This window comes from Molossus molossus, unplaced genomic scaffold, assembly GCF_014108415.1.
Source record: "Molossus molossus isolate mMolMol1 unplaced genomic scaffold, mMolMol1.p scaffold_m16_p_12, whole genome shotgun sequence".
Lineage (NCBI taxonomy): Eukaryota > Metazoa > Chordata > Mammalia > Chiroptera > Molossidae > Molossus > Molossus molossus.
This window is the reverse complement of record NW_023425347.1, coordinates 75319545-75339453: the sequence shown is the minus strand read 5'-3', so window position 1 is coordinate 75339453 and position 19909 is coordinate 75319545. Positions and strand designations below refer to the sequence as shown.

Sequence of the window (19909 nt, the reverse complement as noted above, 5' to 3'; positions counted from 1 at the left end):
ATCCTTTGAGGCCTCCTGGGGTTGATGCTCAATCCCCAGGAGCAGGCAGTCAGCAGCACAAAGAGGTGGGAGAAGGTGGGGCAGATGAAAGAGGACCTTTAGACCTGAAATCCTCCTGGCTTCTCCCCCTAGGCCCCGTGTTCTGGGGCACGAGGCTCTGGGGACAGCCTTACACTCCCTGGGACTCGGCCTCTGGGAGGCTGAGACCTGTGTTGTGCATGGAGACCAGGAGAACTGTGGAGCCTGCAGTTCCTGTTCCCCAAGGAGTACCCAAGGCCTGACTCGGAGATGAGGGGGCATCCCACCCCATCCAGACACCCCAAATCCAAGAGCCCCCCAGTAGGCTGAGGGAACAGTGGCACGAATTCTCCTGTCTGCAGGCACAAACATGGCAGGATTCTCCGAAAGAAAGCCAAGCCAAAACACAAGGTGAGGAGAGGGGTGCAGGCCGGCACTGCAGGGAGAGACCCCTACATTTTCCAGGGAGGTGGAAGGAACCTTCAAGATCATCTAGGCCAGCAGTCCACATCTCTGCCATCCCTGTACCACGTCCCAGTTTTGCATTCTCTACATAACACTGTGTACCCCTCAACAGTATCTGTCGAATCTACATACTCCTGAGGTGCTCATTTTTATTTTCTTCAAATTTACACTTTTAACTTAAAAACAGTTCCTTTAATTAAAAAGTCTGTATTACTACTATAAACAGAAAGCCAATAAAGCTTTCAATAAGTAGAAACTGACAGTAAAATAAATACAGTCTTAACAAAACGATATTATTAAATTTTAGCTGCATGGAGCTGCCAGTCAAGATCTCTTTGTTAAAAAGGGGAGGCAGCAAGCACTGGAAGCTGGTCCCGACACACCAGCACTACACGACACTTTGTCCTGGGGACAACATTGGGCTTGAGAAAGGTGAAAGGGAACCAACTTTCTCACTATGTGAGCCAGTGCTATGCAATGGCAGGTCCACAAGCCACTGGAAGTCATCTCAGGTCTCACCAAAGGTACCACTCCCCACGTCGGGAAGCTCTAGCCTTGTCCGCCTCCTGCAGGAGTCTGGGCACAGTGGCCAGCTGGCACCCTGGTAATGACAATCCTTAGAAATTGCTCAGTTCTTTCCTATTTACAAATTGTCCTTACACCCACCATCTAATATTAGACTCACAGCAGGAATTATCAGCCCCATTTTTTTAATGAGAAAACCGATGCTCTGGAAGGTTAGAGTCACACAGCTGCACAGGGTAGGTCTATGAGTAGGAGACCCTCAACTTCCACCCAGATGCCTTTTCTGCTCTACCTGCACCCATTCAGGAGCCTCGCTCTGAGCTGACCTGTGCTGGGCATAGAGGGAAGATGGTATCCTGGGGTCTGCCTGGTATCTGGGGTTCTCACAATCCTGAAAGGCAAACAGGCAAGTGAGTAAGTAGCTGAGTTTAAAAGATATTAAGAGCTGTTACTCTGGAAGCATACTGCTGTGTGTCCTTAGCCTGCAAATGTCCTCTCTGAACCTCAGTTTCCTTGTCTATAAAATGGGTTTAATAATAGTACCCATGTTATGGGGCATGAGGATTAAATGAAATAATGCATGTGCATAGTGTCTGGCACAAAGTGGTCGAAAATATGTATTACTAGGGAAGTACAAACAATAGAAATAATACAGGTAAAGAATAACGGATGGGGGAAGGGGGGGGTAGGCGTGGCATAGTTCTTCACTGAGGAAAGAAAATGACCTACATTTTAGAGGATAGATATGATTTTGGTAGGGAGAACTGTCCTGACTGTTCATGCCCTCCTCCTCCCTCTCTTGACACTCTAAAATTCAAGGTGTCACCTCCCTATCTCTCTGCTCAGGCCTCTGAATGACACTTGACATGTTCTTCAGATCCTGCCCTGGGCACTACTTATAGGGCACTAAAGACCCCTATAAGTCACAATGCACAGTATGTTTCTACCAGGTGCTGTCCAGATGGAAGGCGGGGTCAGGCCCACCCTGGCCCTCCTAGGATTCTAGCAGATGTCCTTTGAAGTACTTGCTATGATAACAAAGACCCACCACTTTCTTTGAGGAGGTTAAGAGCCATGTTTGCATGTCTGACTTTGTGACCCTTCCCAGCAGGCTGCAGTTGATTAGACCAGGGTGGTCACCTGACCCACTCAGAGCCAGTCAGATCTTCTTCTGGAAGTTTGGACTTGGATCTGTCAAGCCCTGTGGTCTATCTCTGAATGTGGCCAGAACTTAGGGACACAATACAGGAACTATAAGGGGCCCAGTGTCTGGGAAAGCAGAGAAAACCTAGTCTGGAGACAGAAAGTAAAGGCAGTCAGTGCAGATGCTCCCATTTCTCCTTGTCTACAGGTCCCACTTCCCAGAGGCTAACACTTTTTTTGCCCTAGTTCCCAGGAACCCCTTATATCCTCATAATAAACCCTTCTGTATCACTGAAGCTGGCTTGAGTAAACTCACTGTAAACAAGCAGAGACCTAATTAAGACAGGGGAGAAGCTGGGAGCTAGAGACACAAAGATGAACAATCCTGAAGTATAACAGTCACTGTGCCTGCACTGGAGGAGCTGTCGAATGTGCGACAAGGAGGACGAGAGGCAGACTCGGTGCAGATGTGGCCCAGGGAGGTGGCTATGTCTGCCCAGGGAGGGCTGGGAGGGCAGAGGCTTCACAGCAAAGGTGGCCCTGAGCTGGTTTTGAAGAATAAAGGACTTTCTGCAGGGAGACAAAACAGGGGTGGGGAGGCTTTACAGACAGAGGGAACAGCAAGTGCTGAGGGATAGAGGCACAGAACAGCCTGACATGTTAGAGGAACTGCCAGGAGTTCAAAGTGTGGTGGGGGAGCAGGGGAAGCGAGGCTGGAGTCTTGCAGCGCACAAAGGGCTTTGAATACCACGCTAAGAAGCCCAGGCCTTTCCTGTCAGCAATGGGGAGCTACCGGAAATATTTTAAGTAGCAGGGGGTGACCGGGTTAGTTCTGTGTTTGAGAAAGATGGCTCTGGGGCCATAACGAGAAAGGACTGGAGAAGGCAGGCCCAGAGGGAGGCAGGGAGGTCAGTGAAGATGCTAAGCAATGATTCATCTCTATTCCTTCATTCACTGAATAACTCACTGCGTACCTACTACGTGCCGGGCCCAGGCAAATCGAGATTCCTGACCCCAAGGAGTTCACAGTCTAGCAAGAAAGAGAGACAAGGAAAAGACAATTCCAGTGTGATGAAGAAGTACAGGTGCTATGGAGCGGGGAGGTGTTTAGTTTCTGTTTCAGGCCTTTGCGGAAATGATGTTCGAGCTGGTATCTCTCTGCAGGATAAGTAGGAGTTAGCAGGGCACCAGGAGGAGGCGTGCCTTCCAGGGCGAGGGCACTCGCGCGAAGTCTTGCAGCTGAGGGAGAGGGAGAATGGTGCAAAGTGATGCAAAAAGATAGGCAAGGGCCAGATCACACAGGGCCTTGTAGATGATGTCAGAGTTGGGCTTTTGTTCCAAGAAGTCTTGGAAGGGTCTTAAGCAGGGAAATGATATAAACATTTACGTTTAGAAGATCACAGTGTGAAAAATGAAATGAAGTGAGGCAAAAACTGACACATAAGGAGACAAGTTCAGGAGGCTGTCGCAGTGGCCCAGGTGAGGGCAAACGGTGGTCTGGAATGGGGCGGAGGGCGGGGAGAGGAATGACAGAGTCATGAGATATTCAGGAGAACTAACAGGATTGGCTGAGGATTGGCTGTGGGATGTGGGGGTGAGGTGTCCAGGAGAACTTCCAGCTTTCCAGCTTGAGCAAGTGGGTGGATGGTGGTGGCAGAGAAAAGCTGGGGACATTCGAGGCAGAGCAGGTGCCTGCAGGCAGAGCTGGGGACCTAGGTTTGGACTTGAGGTTAACTGACACATCTAAATGTGGCCCAGGAAGCATTTATACCTACACATCTGGAGCCCAGAAGAGATCAAGTCAAGAGAGTAAAGGAGATGACCTGGTGGAATGTGCAACAAGGAAAAGAAAAGGGGCCTGGGCAGCTCTGAGAAATCGTAGCAGCAGCAGGGCTGGGGGCAGAGTGACCAGGAGCTCTGAACTTGGAAAACCAGAACCATGAAATCTAAAGGGTACTCCACTCAGCCCTGGGAGCATCTGGCTTTGGCCCCACCTTTCCTGGCCAAGCATAAGGCCTCGGCACAGGCACTTCCCAGCTGAGACAGCCCTCCCTTCCCCACAATACCTTCCTCGTTGGCAAATTCTGTTATCCTTCAGACTCAGCCCAGGGGTCCCTCCTCCTAGTCAAAGACTCCCCCGTTCTAGGCATGCGCTCTGCAGTCTGTCAGCCTGGGTTTGAATCTCAGCTTTGCCACTTGATGACCAGGAAACTTAACCTCACTGCCTTCATCTATACAACGGAGATAATAATAGTACCTACCTCATAGGGGTGTTTGAAGATGAACGTGTAAAGAGCTTAGCAGAGAACCTAGCACACAGTAAGCACTAAATAAATGTTACTATTATTAACATGCCACCCACCTTGGGGCAGTTAGTCACGTCCTCCATCTAATACCTCCTCCACTTGGGAACTATTTGCAGGTCTGTGTCCCTCCTTGCCTCGTCCTACCCCTACCCAATTTGTGGGACTATATGATATGCAGGCCCAGCGCTAAAATGCAGGACCCCTTGTTCAAAATTATTAAGAATTTCAAGATGGTGACAGCAGAATATTAAACCAAGTGTGGGATCCTTCTACGTGGAGGGTCCTGTGCAACCACAGATTCATGAAACCAGCCCTGTCCTCACCCCCAGCCAGCCCTGGGCCTGGGCCTGGACCAAGCAGGTGTCACCTCAATGCAATAGAGTAAAAATGCCAGCTGACAACTGAGAGTTTTGTGATTTCCATCTGGAATTTCATTGTATCCTTCCCATAGAGAGAGAACACCAATCCCATTTTATAGTCAAGGACATCGAGGTTCAGAGTCAGGGTATGCCTTTCAGCCGGAATGTGAACATAGCCCAGTTGGCTCCAAAGCCCTTCTGGTGCCCTCTGGCTCCGTAGGGAGGTCAGGGGAACCTGACCCAAAGGGATGAGCTTCGTCAACGAGGCCCAGAGAGAGGGAGCAGGAGGGACTGGGACTGGCCCCTTCCCTCCTGAGATGAGCCACACAAACAACAGCTCCCTGGGCACCAGGGCTCCTGCACAGGGAAGGGGGTAGGAGAGGACAAAAGGGCACCCCCGAGAAGCTTCTGTCTGAGGGCCGTAGACCCCAGCTCACACCCTCTAAAAATCAGACCCTGCCTCCTCTGCTTAAAATCATTTAGGGGCTGCCCTTGGCCCCAGGGTCATTCCCAAGTCTTTAGTACCCTTCTAGAGCAGGGAGTTCTGGCCTGGCTGTGCAATGCCCGCCCACTCCCTACCCTCTCCACTGCTGTCCTCCCCCACCACACCAGGCCTGTTCCCACCTTCACCAAGGCTATAGCACACACTGCTCCCTTTCCTCACCCCTGCTTTGCCTCTTTAATCCTTGTCACTCAGGTTCCCCGAATCCCTCCTTTCAACACACATCACCTGCTCTGGGCTGTTTCCTGGCTGGAATATAGGCTCCCGGAGGCAGGGGTGCCTGGCTCACAGAGCTTGGTACATCAGGTATCTGAATGCAACCCCTGTAATAGAGATGGGGGGCCCTACACTTTCTCCCCTTCTCTCCACTCCTCCCCAACCATCCTGTTCTTGTCCAGGCATCTTGAGCCCAAGATGTGAGGAGCCCAAACTTGCAAAGGAAAGAGGATTGTCGTACAGTATGCAGCCTCCACCTGCCAGCCCTGGGCTGGGTGCTGTAAGTCAGTTAGTACATTTAACCCTCAAGAACCTTTCGGGTGGGGGTGGGGCAGTCTGGGTGTAAACTGCTGTTCTCCAGAGGTGTCTGAGACCACCAGCCTGGAATAGTAACAGAGCCTGGAAGTGGAGGATGGGCCATGTGAACCGAGGTCTGTCTGTCACCCAAGTGCCTGGTGTCCTTTCTGTCCCTGTGACTCACTTTTCATGCCAGCTCACCTCCAACCAGAGAGCAGTTGCTTCTCACCCATGCCCTCAGTTCACACACACCCCAGGAAGCACAGCTCCTCTGTTGGGTCAGCAAAACACCAGTGGAGAGGCCAGAGCAGAAGTCACTCCTCCCCTGGGTCAACAAAATACCAGTGTGGGAGAAATACCCGCCCCAGGTCAGCCAAACACTAACGGGGGAAGACACCCCCATTGTCAGCACCCCCAGTCAGCAAAAGGCCAATGTGAGAGACACTTCCCCGTAGCCCCTCTACCTGGGCCCATGGCTAGGTGCACAGCTAGAGTCCTCCACGGTGGTGCTCCTGGGGTGTGTGTGTTGGGGGAAGGCAATAGAGTTGGGGCTGGTACTGCAGCTGGGGAGTGGGGCAGACTGGGGTGAGAGTTCTCACATGGCACTAATGAAATCAACACCCAGCCTGCCCCCCCCCCCCCCCCCTGTTCCCCAGGGACCCTCCAGGCTCTAGCTGATGCAATGCCCAGGCCAGATAATTGTTTTCTTCCCTCCTTAAAGGGCCAGCTGCTATCGCAGTTGCAGACATCACCCTGACCTCTGACAGACCCCACAGAGTTTAGCACCTGGTTAGGGATAGGGGGAACCCAGAAAAGAGCAGCTCAGCCCTGGGTTCTGCTGAGTAAAATTCAATTAATATCCAGAGGCCAGAAGTGTCTGTGAGCAAGAAGGGAAGGAAAAATAATAAGACAGAGACAGTGCTTGGCCCAGTAGAACACATGCCCTGAGGCAGGGACCTTGGTTCCTGCTGGGTCCTCAGCACCTGACTCCTGCCTGCCTGTCCTGTCAAGTCCTTGGCACAAGAGTTGCTCCTGAGTTCAGCAGTTATCTTACTGAGCTTCCCAGAGTTCCAGGCACTGTGCTAAGCAGCTTAAACCCACCATTTTATTTACTCCTCCCAGCAGACCTAGAAGGTGGGTCTGTTTTACTGAAAGAGACTCAGAGAAGGAAGTGATTTCCTGAATAGTACACAGCCAGAAAGTGGCACAGCCTGGGTTTGAAGCCAAGTTTGGCCAACTCTGGGCTTCATATCCTGCAGAGAGTCAGGTAGGTTTCACACTCCAGGGCTGGAGATCCCTAAGCCAGGTAACCTGGCACAGAGGGCAGAGAAGGTGTCTGTGAGTTCTAAATAGTCTCTGAAGGACATGATGTTTGGTTTAAACACAGGGTTCACAGACCCCTTCTTCAACCCCCCCCTACCCCCAGGAGAATGCCCCATTAGGTTGCCCACATACCCCCAGGGACAGTTGGCAACTGCTTGATTACAGACTAATTGGTGGCTGCCAGCAACTGTGGGGTTGTCTGGTTAACCCCTTGGTGACCAGGCCTAACCCAGAAAGGCCCTCTCCCCACCAATTCAGGCCCCAAACCCAAGGACCCTAGACTTAAGAAATCATGGGCAGAGGACAGGGCCCTCCTCTACACACTCAGACAACACCCCTGGAGCAGGGGTTGGACACTGACATTCACCTAAGCTCCCCAGACCCATAGGACCACATCAAACAGCCCCGAGGTGGTAGTGCCAGCCACCAGCCCTTGATCTCTGGCCTTGGGCATGGCATTGCCCACCCCATCTAGGACCACAGGAGCTATGGACCCCTTCTTGGGTTTCCAGGCCCAGGATACTGGGAAGAAACACACTCCTCAGGGTTGGGTTGTCCAGAGAAGGTGATGTGGGCATGGGTCCAGGTAGCCTGGAGGCCAGCCAGTGATGATACCTTCCCCTGAGTGAGAGGGTGCCCAGGTTGCTCACCAAGGGTCTTGCCAAGCTTGCCTGAACCCTGGACTCCTTCCTGTAGATTGACCAACTGCTTTTCCCAGCTTCCCAGAAGCCCCCTCTTCCCACCCTAGGGCTAGAGTGAGCACCACCCATTTTCTTTCATAGAGTGGGGGGCCCTCTAGGCACCATAATGGTGTCTCATTGGGAGGAAAGTGTGGCCGCTTCTCAACCAGGGCACAGGCAGGAGGGAGGAAGGCAGGCAGGCTGCCTTCCAGCTCCCTTTCCAGGAGGAATTTTAAGCACTTTCCAAAAATGCTATGCGAGGCAATGCTGTTGAAGACCAGGGCCCCAGATGCTCTGAGCTTTACCAAAAAACTCAAGACTCTAGAGCCCCATACCCCATTTTCCAGGCTTCCCCAAACACCTTACGTTCGCTTCTTACACCTTAGCCCCCACCCCAGAGCCATCACACACGCTGTGCTCATCCCACCCCCCTCGCCGGCTCCCGCCCCCTAGACCCTGCAAGCTCAGATCTCTACGTGGCGCCTCCCGGCCGGAGCCCCCCTCCCCTCCCCGGGTGGTCCCTCAGACCTCGCAGCCCTCTCCCCACGTCCATTCCCAGGCAAACAAGGCCTACCGACTTACCCGGGGTGGGGCCGGGGTCCATACAGGGAGGGGTCTCCCGTGGCCAAGGCGGCTCTGCAAGGCGGGGCAGGTGCTGCCCCGGGACCCCGCCCCGCGGACCCGGCGGTAGGCGCGGCCCGATCTCAAGCGGGCGGCGGACTCCGAGGGGGCAGGGGCGCGGGGCGGGGAGGGGCGGCGAGAGAAGCTCACGGGGGCATTGCCCGCCACCCGGCCGGGCAGCTCCGCTCTGTCCGCCTGCGCTGCCGGCTCCGCAGCCTTCAGGGTTCTCTGCCGCTGCCGGGTGCAAAGCCCAAGCCCTGGCTGGCGGGAGGCGAAGAGGGAGGCGGGGCCTGATGGAGGCGGGGCACGAGGCGGGAGGGGCCATGGTGGGGGCGGGGCCAACGGGCTGGGTTTTCTAGTAGTGGGCGGGGCCTAGTGGAATCCGGGGAGTCTGGGTTTGCCAGGTTGGAGGTGACCCACGCTAATAAGGCCTCGAAGGGGGCGGGGTCTAGAAGATGCCTTAAGCCTCTCCACATCCCTAGGACACTCCCACTCACACCTTCCTCTCCACCACAACCTGTTCTTTTCCATCATTTCTTTCCTTAATGGCACTACAGTACCCCTGTCCCACCCTGAACCAGATCCAGGAACCTTAGATAATGAGAGAAGAGGGAAATGACTTACAAGCATCAAATCCAATTTACAGATGGAAAAACTGAAGCCCAGAGAGAAGACTTATCCAAGTGCCTGCTACCAGGAAATAGACTTTATGGTATCCCTTTCAGCCAGAAGGTAAGGTTTAAAAGTTTCCTGCCCTGAGACCCAAGGGAACCTTCCTCCCCTTCCGTCTCTTCTAGATCAGTGTTTTCCAACTTGAGGTGATTTTGCCCTCCTTTTCCGGAAATATTTGTCAATGTCTGAAGACATCTTTGGTTTTCACAACTGGGGCTTGCTACTGGCATCTAGAGAGAAGAGACAAGGCATGCTGCTAATCATCCTCCAATGCACATGACTGCCCCACACTAAAAAATTATCAAGCCAAAATGTCAGTATGCTAAGGTCAGTATGCCTTGCTCTAGGACTTGGTGTCTGTCTAAATGAACTTCCAACTGGGCTCCCTGAGTCCTGGGCTCCTTGGCAGCCAGGGACTTGAGGAGGATGCTGTATGAAGTGTTTCCTAGGGTCATGTCTATCCATTTTGCTTAGCTGGTTAATTCCACTTCTGGGCTCCAGTGTTCTTAATTCCAATCATTTACAGAGGGATCAATATTATTAGTATTTGCCTTCCTAATTTTATGCTGGAGGCAGGCAAAACAAGCAGTGTTTCCTGCTGAGGGCATGGATTAAAATATGAATAGGGAATGGAAAGGTGTGGGGAAAGGAAAATGATTGGGATTAATTGACCCTCCTGACATAGCTAGCTGTATCTTCTACATACCCCTCACCCTATCTTATCCCTTCTCACCTGGTCTGCGAGACGGGTAAACTGAGACCCAAAAATGTGGGTAGCCCAAAGTTGGGTCCCACAGCTGGCCAGCAGTGGTGTTGGGTCTCACAATTCTACTCACTTATTAACTAAACTTTTGTTATCATCTAATCTACATCAGGCCTAGAACTAAGGCCTGTGATGTAGAAGAATTGCTCTGTAGTAGCAAGGGGGACTAGATTCGCTGGGACAAAATGGGGGCCAGGGAAGTAGCTGGGACATGGTGGAGGTGAAGAATTCAGGGAGCAGAGCCCGTGAAGATGTGAGAGAGAAGGGAGGAATTAAGATTCCTCTATGCTCCTCCCAGGCATCCCATCACAGAGACATGTAAGCGAGGGGCTCCCTTTGGATCATGGTCCCTTTGCACATCTGATAAAAACTTGCACTTTCCCTGTAGAGAAATGTGCAGGTGTACACTTTCTATTTAATTTCCGGGGCTCCAAATATTGACTTCCAGAAGAGTTGGGAGGGTAGTGGTAGAAGTTGATTCTTAAGTGCATATAGAAGAATAAGTGTGCATGAATTTTTTAAAAATCTAGGAAAAAGTAATTGACAATGATTTACTTTACCTGATATTAAACTATATTATAAAGTCAATATATTTAAAGCAGTATGATATTGGAGAAGACCTAGGCAGTGGCTCTCAACCTTCCTAATGCTGCGACCCTTAAATACAGTTCCTCATGTTGTGGTGACCCCCAACCATAACATTATTTTTGTTGTTACTTTATAACTGTAATTTTGCTACTGTTATGAATCACCATCAGAAATATGTGTTTTCCCATGGTCTTAGGCAATCCCTGTGAAAGGGTCGTTCGACCCCCAAAGGGGTCACAACCTACAGGTTGAGAACCGCTGACCTAGAGGAATTAGTGGGACAAAGTGGAGTACAGAAATGGCCAACCACAGAAGGGAGTTCCATGTATGATAAAGATGCACTTTGGGTAAATGGGGGAAAAATATAGACTTGGCAACAAATGGGTGAAATAACTGGCAAGTCATTTGGGAGAAATAAAGAAAGCTGTTTCCTGCCCTGGCCAGTTTGGCTCAGGGGTTAGAACATCGGTCTGCAGACCAGAGAGTATCGGGTTCTGTTCTGGATAAGGACATGAACCTTGGTTGCAGTTTGTCCCCGGCCCTGGTCGGGGTCGTGTGGGTGGCAAAAAGACATTCCAGGCATTGGGGCCAGTACATTCTGAAAACATGGGAGTAAGTTGAGGGGCCAGCGAGTAATTGAGTGTGGCAGGAGCATAGAGTGCAGGAGAGGGGAGTGGAAAGACACCAAACTGGGGACATAGGGATTTGAATGAACTTAGGCTGTCAGAAAGTCCTTATTAAATCTAACCACCTTCACCCTGGCCGGTTTGGCTCAGCAGTTAGAGCGTCGGCCTGCGTCGGTCCAGAGAGACCCGGGTTCAGTTTCTGCTAAGGGCATGTATCTCGGTTGCTGTTTGTCCCCGGCTCTGGATGGGTCGTGCGGGTGGCAGCCACTCGATGTGTCTCTTTCACATTGATGTTTCTCTCTCTCTCTCCCTCTCTATCCATCTCACTCTATCTGAAAAAATGGAAAAATGTCCTCGGGTGAGGATAAAAAAATAAAAAATAAATAACACCATAATGTAACGTAAGAAAACATACTCAATGTTTTAATAATCTTGGAAATGAAAGGCTTTCTAAGCATGATGAAACCTTCCAAATGGAAAACATTAATAAATTTGACTATAAAGCCCTGGCCAGTTTGGCTCAGCGGTTGGAGCGTTGCCAGTGAACCTGAGTCTAGGTTCGATTCCCGTCAAGGGCACGTACCTTGGTTGCGGTTTGGTCCCAGCCCTGGTTGGGGTCGTGCGGGAGACAACCAATGGATGTGTCTCTTTCACATAGATGTTTCTCTCTCTGTGTCTGTCTCCCTCCCACTCTATCTGAAGATAAATGGAAAAATATCCTTCGGTGAGGATTAAAAAAAAGAAGGTTTAACTATAAAATTTATATAGATAAGAAGTGATCATACTCAAGTTTGAAAGACAAATGACAATCCTGGAGGGTATAAATCCCAGTTGACCTCTGCTCTTGCCCCCTCAGACCCACCAGTCCCTCCCCCAAACCAAGAGGGGGTCAAGCTGGAGGGACGGCTGTGAGGATTGAGGCCGAGCACATATCTGAGGCTTGTCCCGGGCACCCTGGCCAGTGCCCACCTGTTCAGGGGCCGGGAAGTCCCGGAAATCCCCACCAGGCCATCTGGGTCCACAGCAGGTGCTTTAGCACAGCGGAGCCAGAGTCCTCCCCGAGGCTGCTCGCCACTTCTCTCGTGTGGCCATCCTGGGAACTGCAGCCCGCCGTTCCAGCTCATGCAGCTCTCCGGCGTTAAGGCGGGAATTTTTTTCCTTAAATAACATTTAAAATTTCGAGGGAGCGAACAATGTTCTAGGCACTGTGCAAACTCTTAACATAGAGTATTTCATTTGATTCTCAAAACAACTCTGCTAGGCGGGCCCACTGTATTATCATGTCCATTTGACACGAGGAAACAGGATTTGAAAAAAGTGACTTGTCCAATCTCTAGTGGTGGCCTCAGGATTCCATGTCTGACTCCTGGACCCTTTCGTAATGTAAGAAAGCCAAGCCTTTGGGGGAATTCAAGAAAAAGTGTTTTGAGGTTAATCTTGGTCCAGACTTTGTCTCAGTTTCTGGGAATCCATTCAGAAGACAGAGAAACAGCCATTAGGCAACACAGGTAGAGAGAAACATTTCTTTTTTTTTTTTTTTATCCTCACCTGAGGACATTTTTCCATTTTTTGTACAGATAGAGTGGGAGGGAGAGAGAGGAAGAGATAGAAAGAGAGAAACATCGACGTGAAAGGGACACATCGAGTGGCCGCCGCCGCACGACCAACCAGGGTCGGGGACAAACTGCAACCGAGGTACGCGCCCTTAGTGGGAACCGAACCCGGGTCTCTCAGGACCGCAGGTCGACGGTCTAACCGCTGAGCCAAACCGGCCAGGGCGAGAGAAACATTTCTGATACAGTGAATCCTGGAGACAGCAGAGGACTTGTTAACCCCAGGAAGCGGTGGGGGCAGTGGGGCGAATTCCAGAGGTGTCCTTGAAGCTGGGTCTTGTGGGGTTTGAGGGAGGGGTGAAAGAGTGGACTAAACTCACAAGCCTGGGAGGAGGAGGGGGTGTCAGGGAGGAGAGGTGTTCTAGGTGCCCTACGGTCCTCTGGAGCAAGTTGGAGATGACACTGGCCAAGTACACCAGGACTAAATTAGAGTTTGGGCCCAGAGGAATCTGAGCATAGGTTCTGAGAACTTTTCCATGTTTCAGTTCACTTGGTTTAGGGGCCACCTGTGCTGCCAACCCAACCTTCCTCTTTCCTTCCAGATGCTCCCCACTTGAGTTCAAGGTACCAGCTGCCTAAGCCAGAATCCTGGGAGTCGCCTTGACTCCTCCCTTGTTCTCACTGCTATCCTGTTAATTGTCAGGGTCTGCCCAGTCTACCTCCTAAATATTCCCCAGTTTCATTTACTGCTCTCCATCCCCATGGCCACTCGCCCATCCAGATTGCCCTCCTGAACCCAGCTGCTGAGAGTGTCTTGGTTTTTACACAAGAGAATCCTTCTAAAAAAAATCTGACCACAACTCCTGTCCTATTAAAAACCCTCTTCAGCCCTGGCCGGTTTGGCTCAGTGGTTAGAGCGTGGGCCTGCGGTCCCGAGAGACCCGGGTTCGGTTCCCGCTAAGGGCATGTACCTCGGTTGCGGTTTGTCCCCGGCCCTCGTTGGGTTGTGCGGGTGGCAGCCACTCGATGTGTCCCTTCACATCGATGTCTCTCCCCCCCGCCCCAACTCTATCTGAACAAAATATCCAAAGAACTAAAAATGTCCTCGGGTGAGGATAAAAAAACAACAACAACAAAAAAATCCTCTTCATTGGTTGCTTCCCGCACCAGGGTCGGGGACCGAACTGCAACTGAAGTATGTGCCCTTGACTGGAATCGAACCTGAGACTCTGGTCCACAGGCCGACACTCTAACCGATAGGCAAACTGGCCAGGGCAAGAATCTGGTTTTTTGTTCCATGTCAACAGTTTCCCTCATATGTGAATAAATTAGTTGGCATATAATTAGCTAAACATCTGATTTATTTTGTGAGATACCAATTTTCAAAAGAAGCTACAAATTTCTATTGGTGTCAGCCTTCTACTATTTCATACTGAAAAATGGATATAATATCAGCAGAAGAAATATGTACTATATAAATGATTATTTCCTAACAGTTTTTTTAGAAAAAATTATATAAATACAATGGTATAACAAAAAAATAAAATAAAATAAAAACCCTATTCACTGATCCACTTAACAAACATTGAGCAAGCATTTGTTACCTGTTGAGTGATGATGAGCAAAGCATAGAGTTTAAAGCCTGCTGCAGTGGCAGATATCAATCAAATGACCCCTCCCAAAATAATATGTAAGTATAAACTGGGATACTTGCCATAGGAGGGCCTGACCTAGTAAGGGAAGTCCCAAAATGCTCCCCAAGTTTGAATAACAGTCAACCAGATCAAAGAGTTAAGGATAGGGTAAGAGCTTATGCAAAAGCACTCTGAAGGTGCTTTTCTGAGTCTCAGTTTCCTCATCTGTATAATGGGAATATTTAGAGATATGAGGATTAAATGAGTTAATAGGCATAAAGTCCTTAGAACAGGTCCTGGAACATAATAAAATTTTCCAGGTTAGCTATAATAGCAATAACAATAATTTTTAAAAGTAGAGAGCCACTGAAGGAATATCAGTAATGAAGTTAAATGAGAAAGTTGCATATTTTAAAAAGTCACTTTGGCCGCAGTGAGGAGCATGGATTGGAACCAGGAAAGACCATATTCAGGGGAACTAATGAGGAGACTCTTGCAGGGGCCCATTGAGAGTTGTGGAGCATTTACACCAAGGAAGCAGAGAGGACTTGAAGAGATTTTGTGATTTAGGTGTTAGAAACTACTGGCCTTGGCATTTGATTGGTGGTGAGAGGCTGTAGGGGGTGGCAAGGAGACTCCCAACATTGTGGCCCTAGCAGCAGGGTGGGGGGGATGTTCTTCACCAGGTTAGGGAAGCCCGGAAGAGGGAGCTGCTGAGTCCAGTTTTGGACATGTTCAGATGCAGGAACTGTGGGGCATCCTGGATGCGGGCCTGCAGAAGCAGCTGATTAGGTCTGGAATTCAGAGGAGAAATTATGTCTGGAGACATTAAATTGAGATTGTTGACAAATACATGAAAATTGGACCTCAATCATCCCATCTGTGAAAAGGTAGGAGATAGCTAGATACTTTTTAAGGTTTCTTCTGGCTCTGACATGTGTAGAAGTCCAAGTGTTGAGGTTGGTAGGACCCAGAGACAGAGAGGGAAAAAAAATGCATGTGGCCTGAAATACTTGGCAGAGGCTATTTGTCATTCCTTCCTCTGATTGTCTTTCACTGAGCAGCTACTGTGAGCCACATGCTCTACTGGGGATGAAAGGGTGCATAAGACCCAGCCCATGCAGTCAGGGTATTCACAGCCTGGTAGGGAGACAGACAACACATAAATCAATTATAAAATACAGTCAGCCCAGCCGGTGTAGCTCAGTGGTTGAGCGTCGACCCATGTACCAGGAGGTCACCAGTTTGATTCCCAGTTAGGGAACAGGCCCAGGTTGTGGGCCCGACCCTCAGTGAGGGGCATCAGGAGGTGGCCAATTGATGTTCTCTCTCATGGATGTTTCTCTCTCTCTCCCTCTCCCTTTCTTTCTCTCAATAAAGAAAAAAAATACAGTCATGTGCCACTTGATGGGGATACATTCTGAAAAATGCATCATTAGGTGATTTTGTCATTATAGGAACATCACAGAGTGCATTTACACACACCTGGATGGTAGAGCCTACTACACACCTAGACTATGTAGTATATATAGCCTATTGTCCTAGGCTACTAAAGGAGACCTGTATAGCATGTTACTGCACTGAATTCTGTAGAAAATTGTAACTCAGTGATAAGTATTGATGTATCTAAACATGTTTAAGTATAGAAAAGGTACAGTAAAAATACAGTATAAAATATAAAAAATGGGGCATTTACCATGGATAGAGCTTGCAGGACTGGAAGTTGCTCTGGGTGAGTCAATGACTGAGTGGTGAGTGACTCTGAGGGCCTAGGGCATCACTGTACACTACTGTGGGTTTTACAAACCTTGTCTCCAAAGCCTCCCCCAGCTTCCTTCCAACAGGGTCAGAAATAGACCATCAAAGCTGTCAATGCTTCTCCCTGAACAGGGATGTGGGCTGGATTGACTGCAAATATCAGGAGGAGGAAAGGTAAGGCGTAGATCAGGAGCACGTACCTGGGTGGCAGGTTTGATTTCCCACCTGGTGACTGTCAGGAAGCAGTGAGAGGTTGGCCTGAGAATCAGCAGAAATAAGAAGTCAAGGTGCAGCAATAAAGGAACATAGCGCATTGCCATGGCAATGTGGTTTTGGCTATTGCATGTTGGAGCAGTGATCAGATTAAGAAACTTTATGGTATCCCTGGCTAGTGTTGCTCAGTTGACTGGGCATCAGACCATGCACTGAAAGGTTGGTAGTTTGATCCCTGGCACATGCCCAGGTTGTGGGCTTGATCCCTGGTAGGGGCCATGCAGGAGGCAGCTAATTCATATTTCACTCTCACATTGATGTTTCTCTCTCCCCCTCACCCTTCCTCTCTTTCTAAAAATCAATTTAAAAATCTTAAAAACAGCCCTGGCCGGTTTGGCTCAGCAGTTGAATCATCAGCCTGCAGTCCAGAGAGACCTGGGTTCGGTTCCCGCTAAGGGCACATACCTCGGTTGCAGTTTGTCCCCGGCCCTGGTTGGGTCGTGCGGCTGGCAACCACTCAATGTGTCCCTTTCACGTCGATGTTTCTCTCTCTCTCTCTCTCTCTCTCTCTCTCTCTCCCTCCCACTCTATCTGAACAAAATATGGAAAAGTATCCTTGAGTGAGGATTAAAACAAAATCTTAAAAACAAACAAAGAAACAAAAAACATTGTGGTATTTATTGGGGTAAAAAGCCATTCCTTTGTATTTGACCTACATTGTGTTTTGCATAAAGAGAGTGTAGAAATGAGGACTCAATATTTTGATTTTGGAAATTTGACTTTGGTTCCTTGACCCTGTCTGGCACAAAGGTCTCTGAATTGATGCTTTGAATTGATGGAAGAAATAAAATGTATCTATGCTTTACATCAGTGATTTTCAAGTAGTGTGCTGCAAGAATTTTTAAAACATGCAATACCGTACTATTTAGTCAGGGGCACTGACCTTTTCCCCTCTTATATGGTCAATCTAAAAAAAATTACAATGGCCCTGGACAGTTTGGCTCAGAAGTTAGAGCAAAGACTCTCAGACTGAAAGAATCTAGGTTCAATTCCCAGTCTAGGGCACATACCTGGGTTGCAGGTTTGATTCCCCACCAGGTCACAGTCGTGTGGGAAGCAACCAATCTCTCACATCGATGTTTCTCTTTCTCTCCTTCTTTCCCTTCCACTCTATCTAAAAATCAATGGATAAATATCCTTAGGTGAGGATTAACAATAACAACAACAAGAAAATGACAACAGCCTTGGTCGGTTTGGCTCAGCGGTTAGAGCGTCGGCCTGCACTCCGGAGAGACCCGGGTTCGGTTCCCGCTAAGGGCATGTACCTCGGTTGCAGTTTGTCCCCGGCCCTGGTTGGTCGTGCGGTGGCAGCCATTTGATGTGTTCCTTTCACATCGACGTTTCTCTCTCTCTATCTCTTCCTCTCTCTCCCTCCCACTCTATCTGTACAAAAAATGGGAAAATGTTCTCGGGTGAGGATAAAAAAAAAAAAAGAAAGAAAGAAAGAAAGAAAGAAAATGACAACAACCAACACAATTGCCATTCATGCGTGTTGGTCATATTGCATAATAAGGTTGCATCTGATCGTTTAATTCTTTTTTTTTTTTTTTTTTATCCTCACCCGAGGACATTTTTCCATTTTTTGTTCAGATAGAGTGGGAGGGAGAGAGGAAGAGAGAGAGAGAGAAACATCGATGTGAAGGGACACATCGAGTGGCTGCCACCCGCACGACCGACCAGGGCCGGGGACTAACTGCAACCGAGGTACGTGCCCTTAGCGGGAACCGAACCCGGGTCTCTCTGTACCGCAGGCCGACGCTCCAACCACTGAGCCAAACCGGCCAGGGCATGCGTGTTGGTCATATTGCATAATAAGGTTGCATCTGATCGTTTAATTCTTTTTTTTAATCCTCACCCAAAGATATGTTTTACTGATTTTAGAGAGAGGAAAAAGGAGAGAGAGAGAGAGAGAGAGAGAGAGAGAGAGAGAGAGAGATATGAGAGAAACATTGATTGGCTGCCTCCTGTCTGGGGATTGAACCTGAAACTCAGGTATTTGCCCCGACTGGGCATCAAACTAGCAACCGTTTGGTGCATGGGACAATACTCCAACCTACTGAGCCACACCAGCCGGGGCTCATTGGTTAATTCATGGTACCAGAAATTCTATTTATGTACAAGTATAGGCACCTGATTTTTTTTAAAGTTACTTTAGAGCAAAACTTCCCTAGCCAGTTCGCTCAGTGGTTAGAGCGTTGGTCCATGACTGAAGGGTTGAGGGTTTGATTCCCAGTCAAAGGCACGTACCTGGGTTGCAGGTTCAATCCCAGCCCTGTTTGGGGTGCATATTGTAGGATTGTAGGCAATAGATCTCTCACATGGATGTTTCTCTCTCTCCCTCTCTCTCTCTCTCTCTCTCTCTCTCTCCGCCTTCCTTTCCACTCTCTCTGAAAATCAATGAAAAAAATACCATTGGGTGAGAATTAGCAAAAAGAAAAGAATAGGTAATTACTATTACTTTTTCTTGTAAATCTATTGAAATTATACCTATTTTTCTGTCAGATTGGCAAAAAGTATATATTTTGTTGTGCTGCAGAATTTTAGTAATTAGTTTCTGTGTGCCATGAGATGAAGAAGGTTGAAAATTGCTGCTTTACATCATTACAACCTGAAAATATTTTCAAAGTACAGGGGCAGGCTGGCGCCACACTGCCACACAGAGCTTTTACTGAAGTGGCAGTGGCACTTGTTAGGGTAGCTCCTGTGGGCCTGTGTCCTTGTTCAGGATCTGAGGTCCTCGAAGGCTTGACTGCAATGCTCTCTGAAGACCAAGGTAGCTCTGGGAGGGCTGGAGGGCTGGGGGACAGGCTCCTCTGCCTAAACCGGTCAGTGACCGGGATGTCATCTGTGCACTCAGAACTGGAGTGTTGTGAGAGATGAGATCTATTGCCAAGCCCCACAAATATTGATCCCATCAGAGAAAAATACTCCTGAACCACTTAGGTCATTGACCAGTCTTCCTTATGCAGTGCATGACTGTAGTAAACCAAGTGCCTTAAAGCAAGCTTGGGAGACCAAGGAATGCTTCCTAGAGGAAGTGACTCCCAGACAAGACCTGAACGTAGGCAGAAAAAAGCTGTGTGAGCAATCTGGGCCTGGAAAGGTTGTTAGTGTGATTGTTGTTTGTGTGGTTATTTTCAAGATCTTCATCCGTCTTGAATTTTTCATTCTGGACTCTACTTATGCACCTTGGGTCCATTTCAGAAACAAAGGCCCAAACAATAGTAGTTACATTTCTTAAGCTCTTTTGAGTCTGTCTTCTTCTCCTAGAGCCTTGTCCTCTTTGCTCCTCATGATCTCAACTCCATTCTCTCTGCCAGGGCTTGGACAAGGGTGGGCAAATGGGGCTCCCAGGGCACAATTTAGAGAGGCTCTCACTCCCAGGGGCATGCGATGTGCTCCCAGCCCTGCTCCCTGCTCACATCCCGCTCCAGCCTCAAGTGCTCCTGTGCTCACATATTGCTGTTCAGTCCCTACCTGCCTGGTCAAAGCTGGCATTGCTCCAAGGCTCAGCTCGGTTATCACTTCTTCCTGGAAGTCTACTGCTTTTCGCAGTTATCCCTGCCTCCTCCCTACGCCAAGATGAT

General features: G+C 49.2%; 1 protein-coding gene across 2 annotated transcripts in view; it reads right to left on the bottom strand.

Annotated features, from left to right (window-relative positions):
* RIMS3 (regulating synaptic membrane exocytosis 3) overlaps window positions 1-8456 on the bottom strand; it is a 33476-nt gene extending 25020 nt beyond the window's left edge. For both annotated transcript variants that reach the window (XM_036256468.1, XM_036256469.1), the window contains exon 1: window positions 8417-8456. The gene's annotated coding sequence lies outside the window, so the exon portion shown is untranslated. The remainder of the gene's footprint in view (window positions 1-8416) is intronic.
* Between the last annotated feature and the right edge of the window lie 11453 nt (window positions 8457-19909).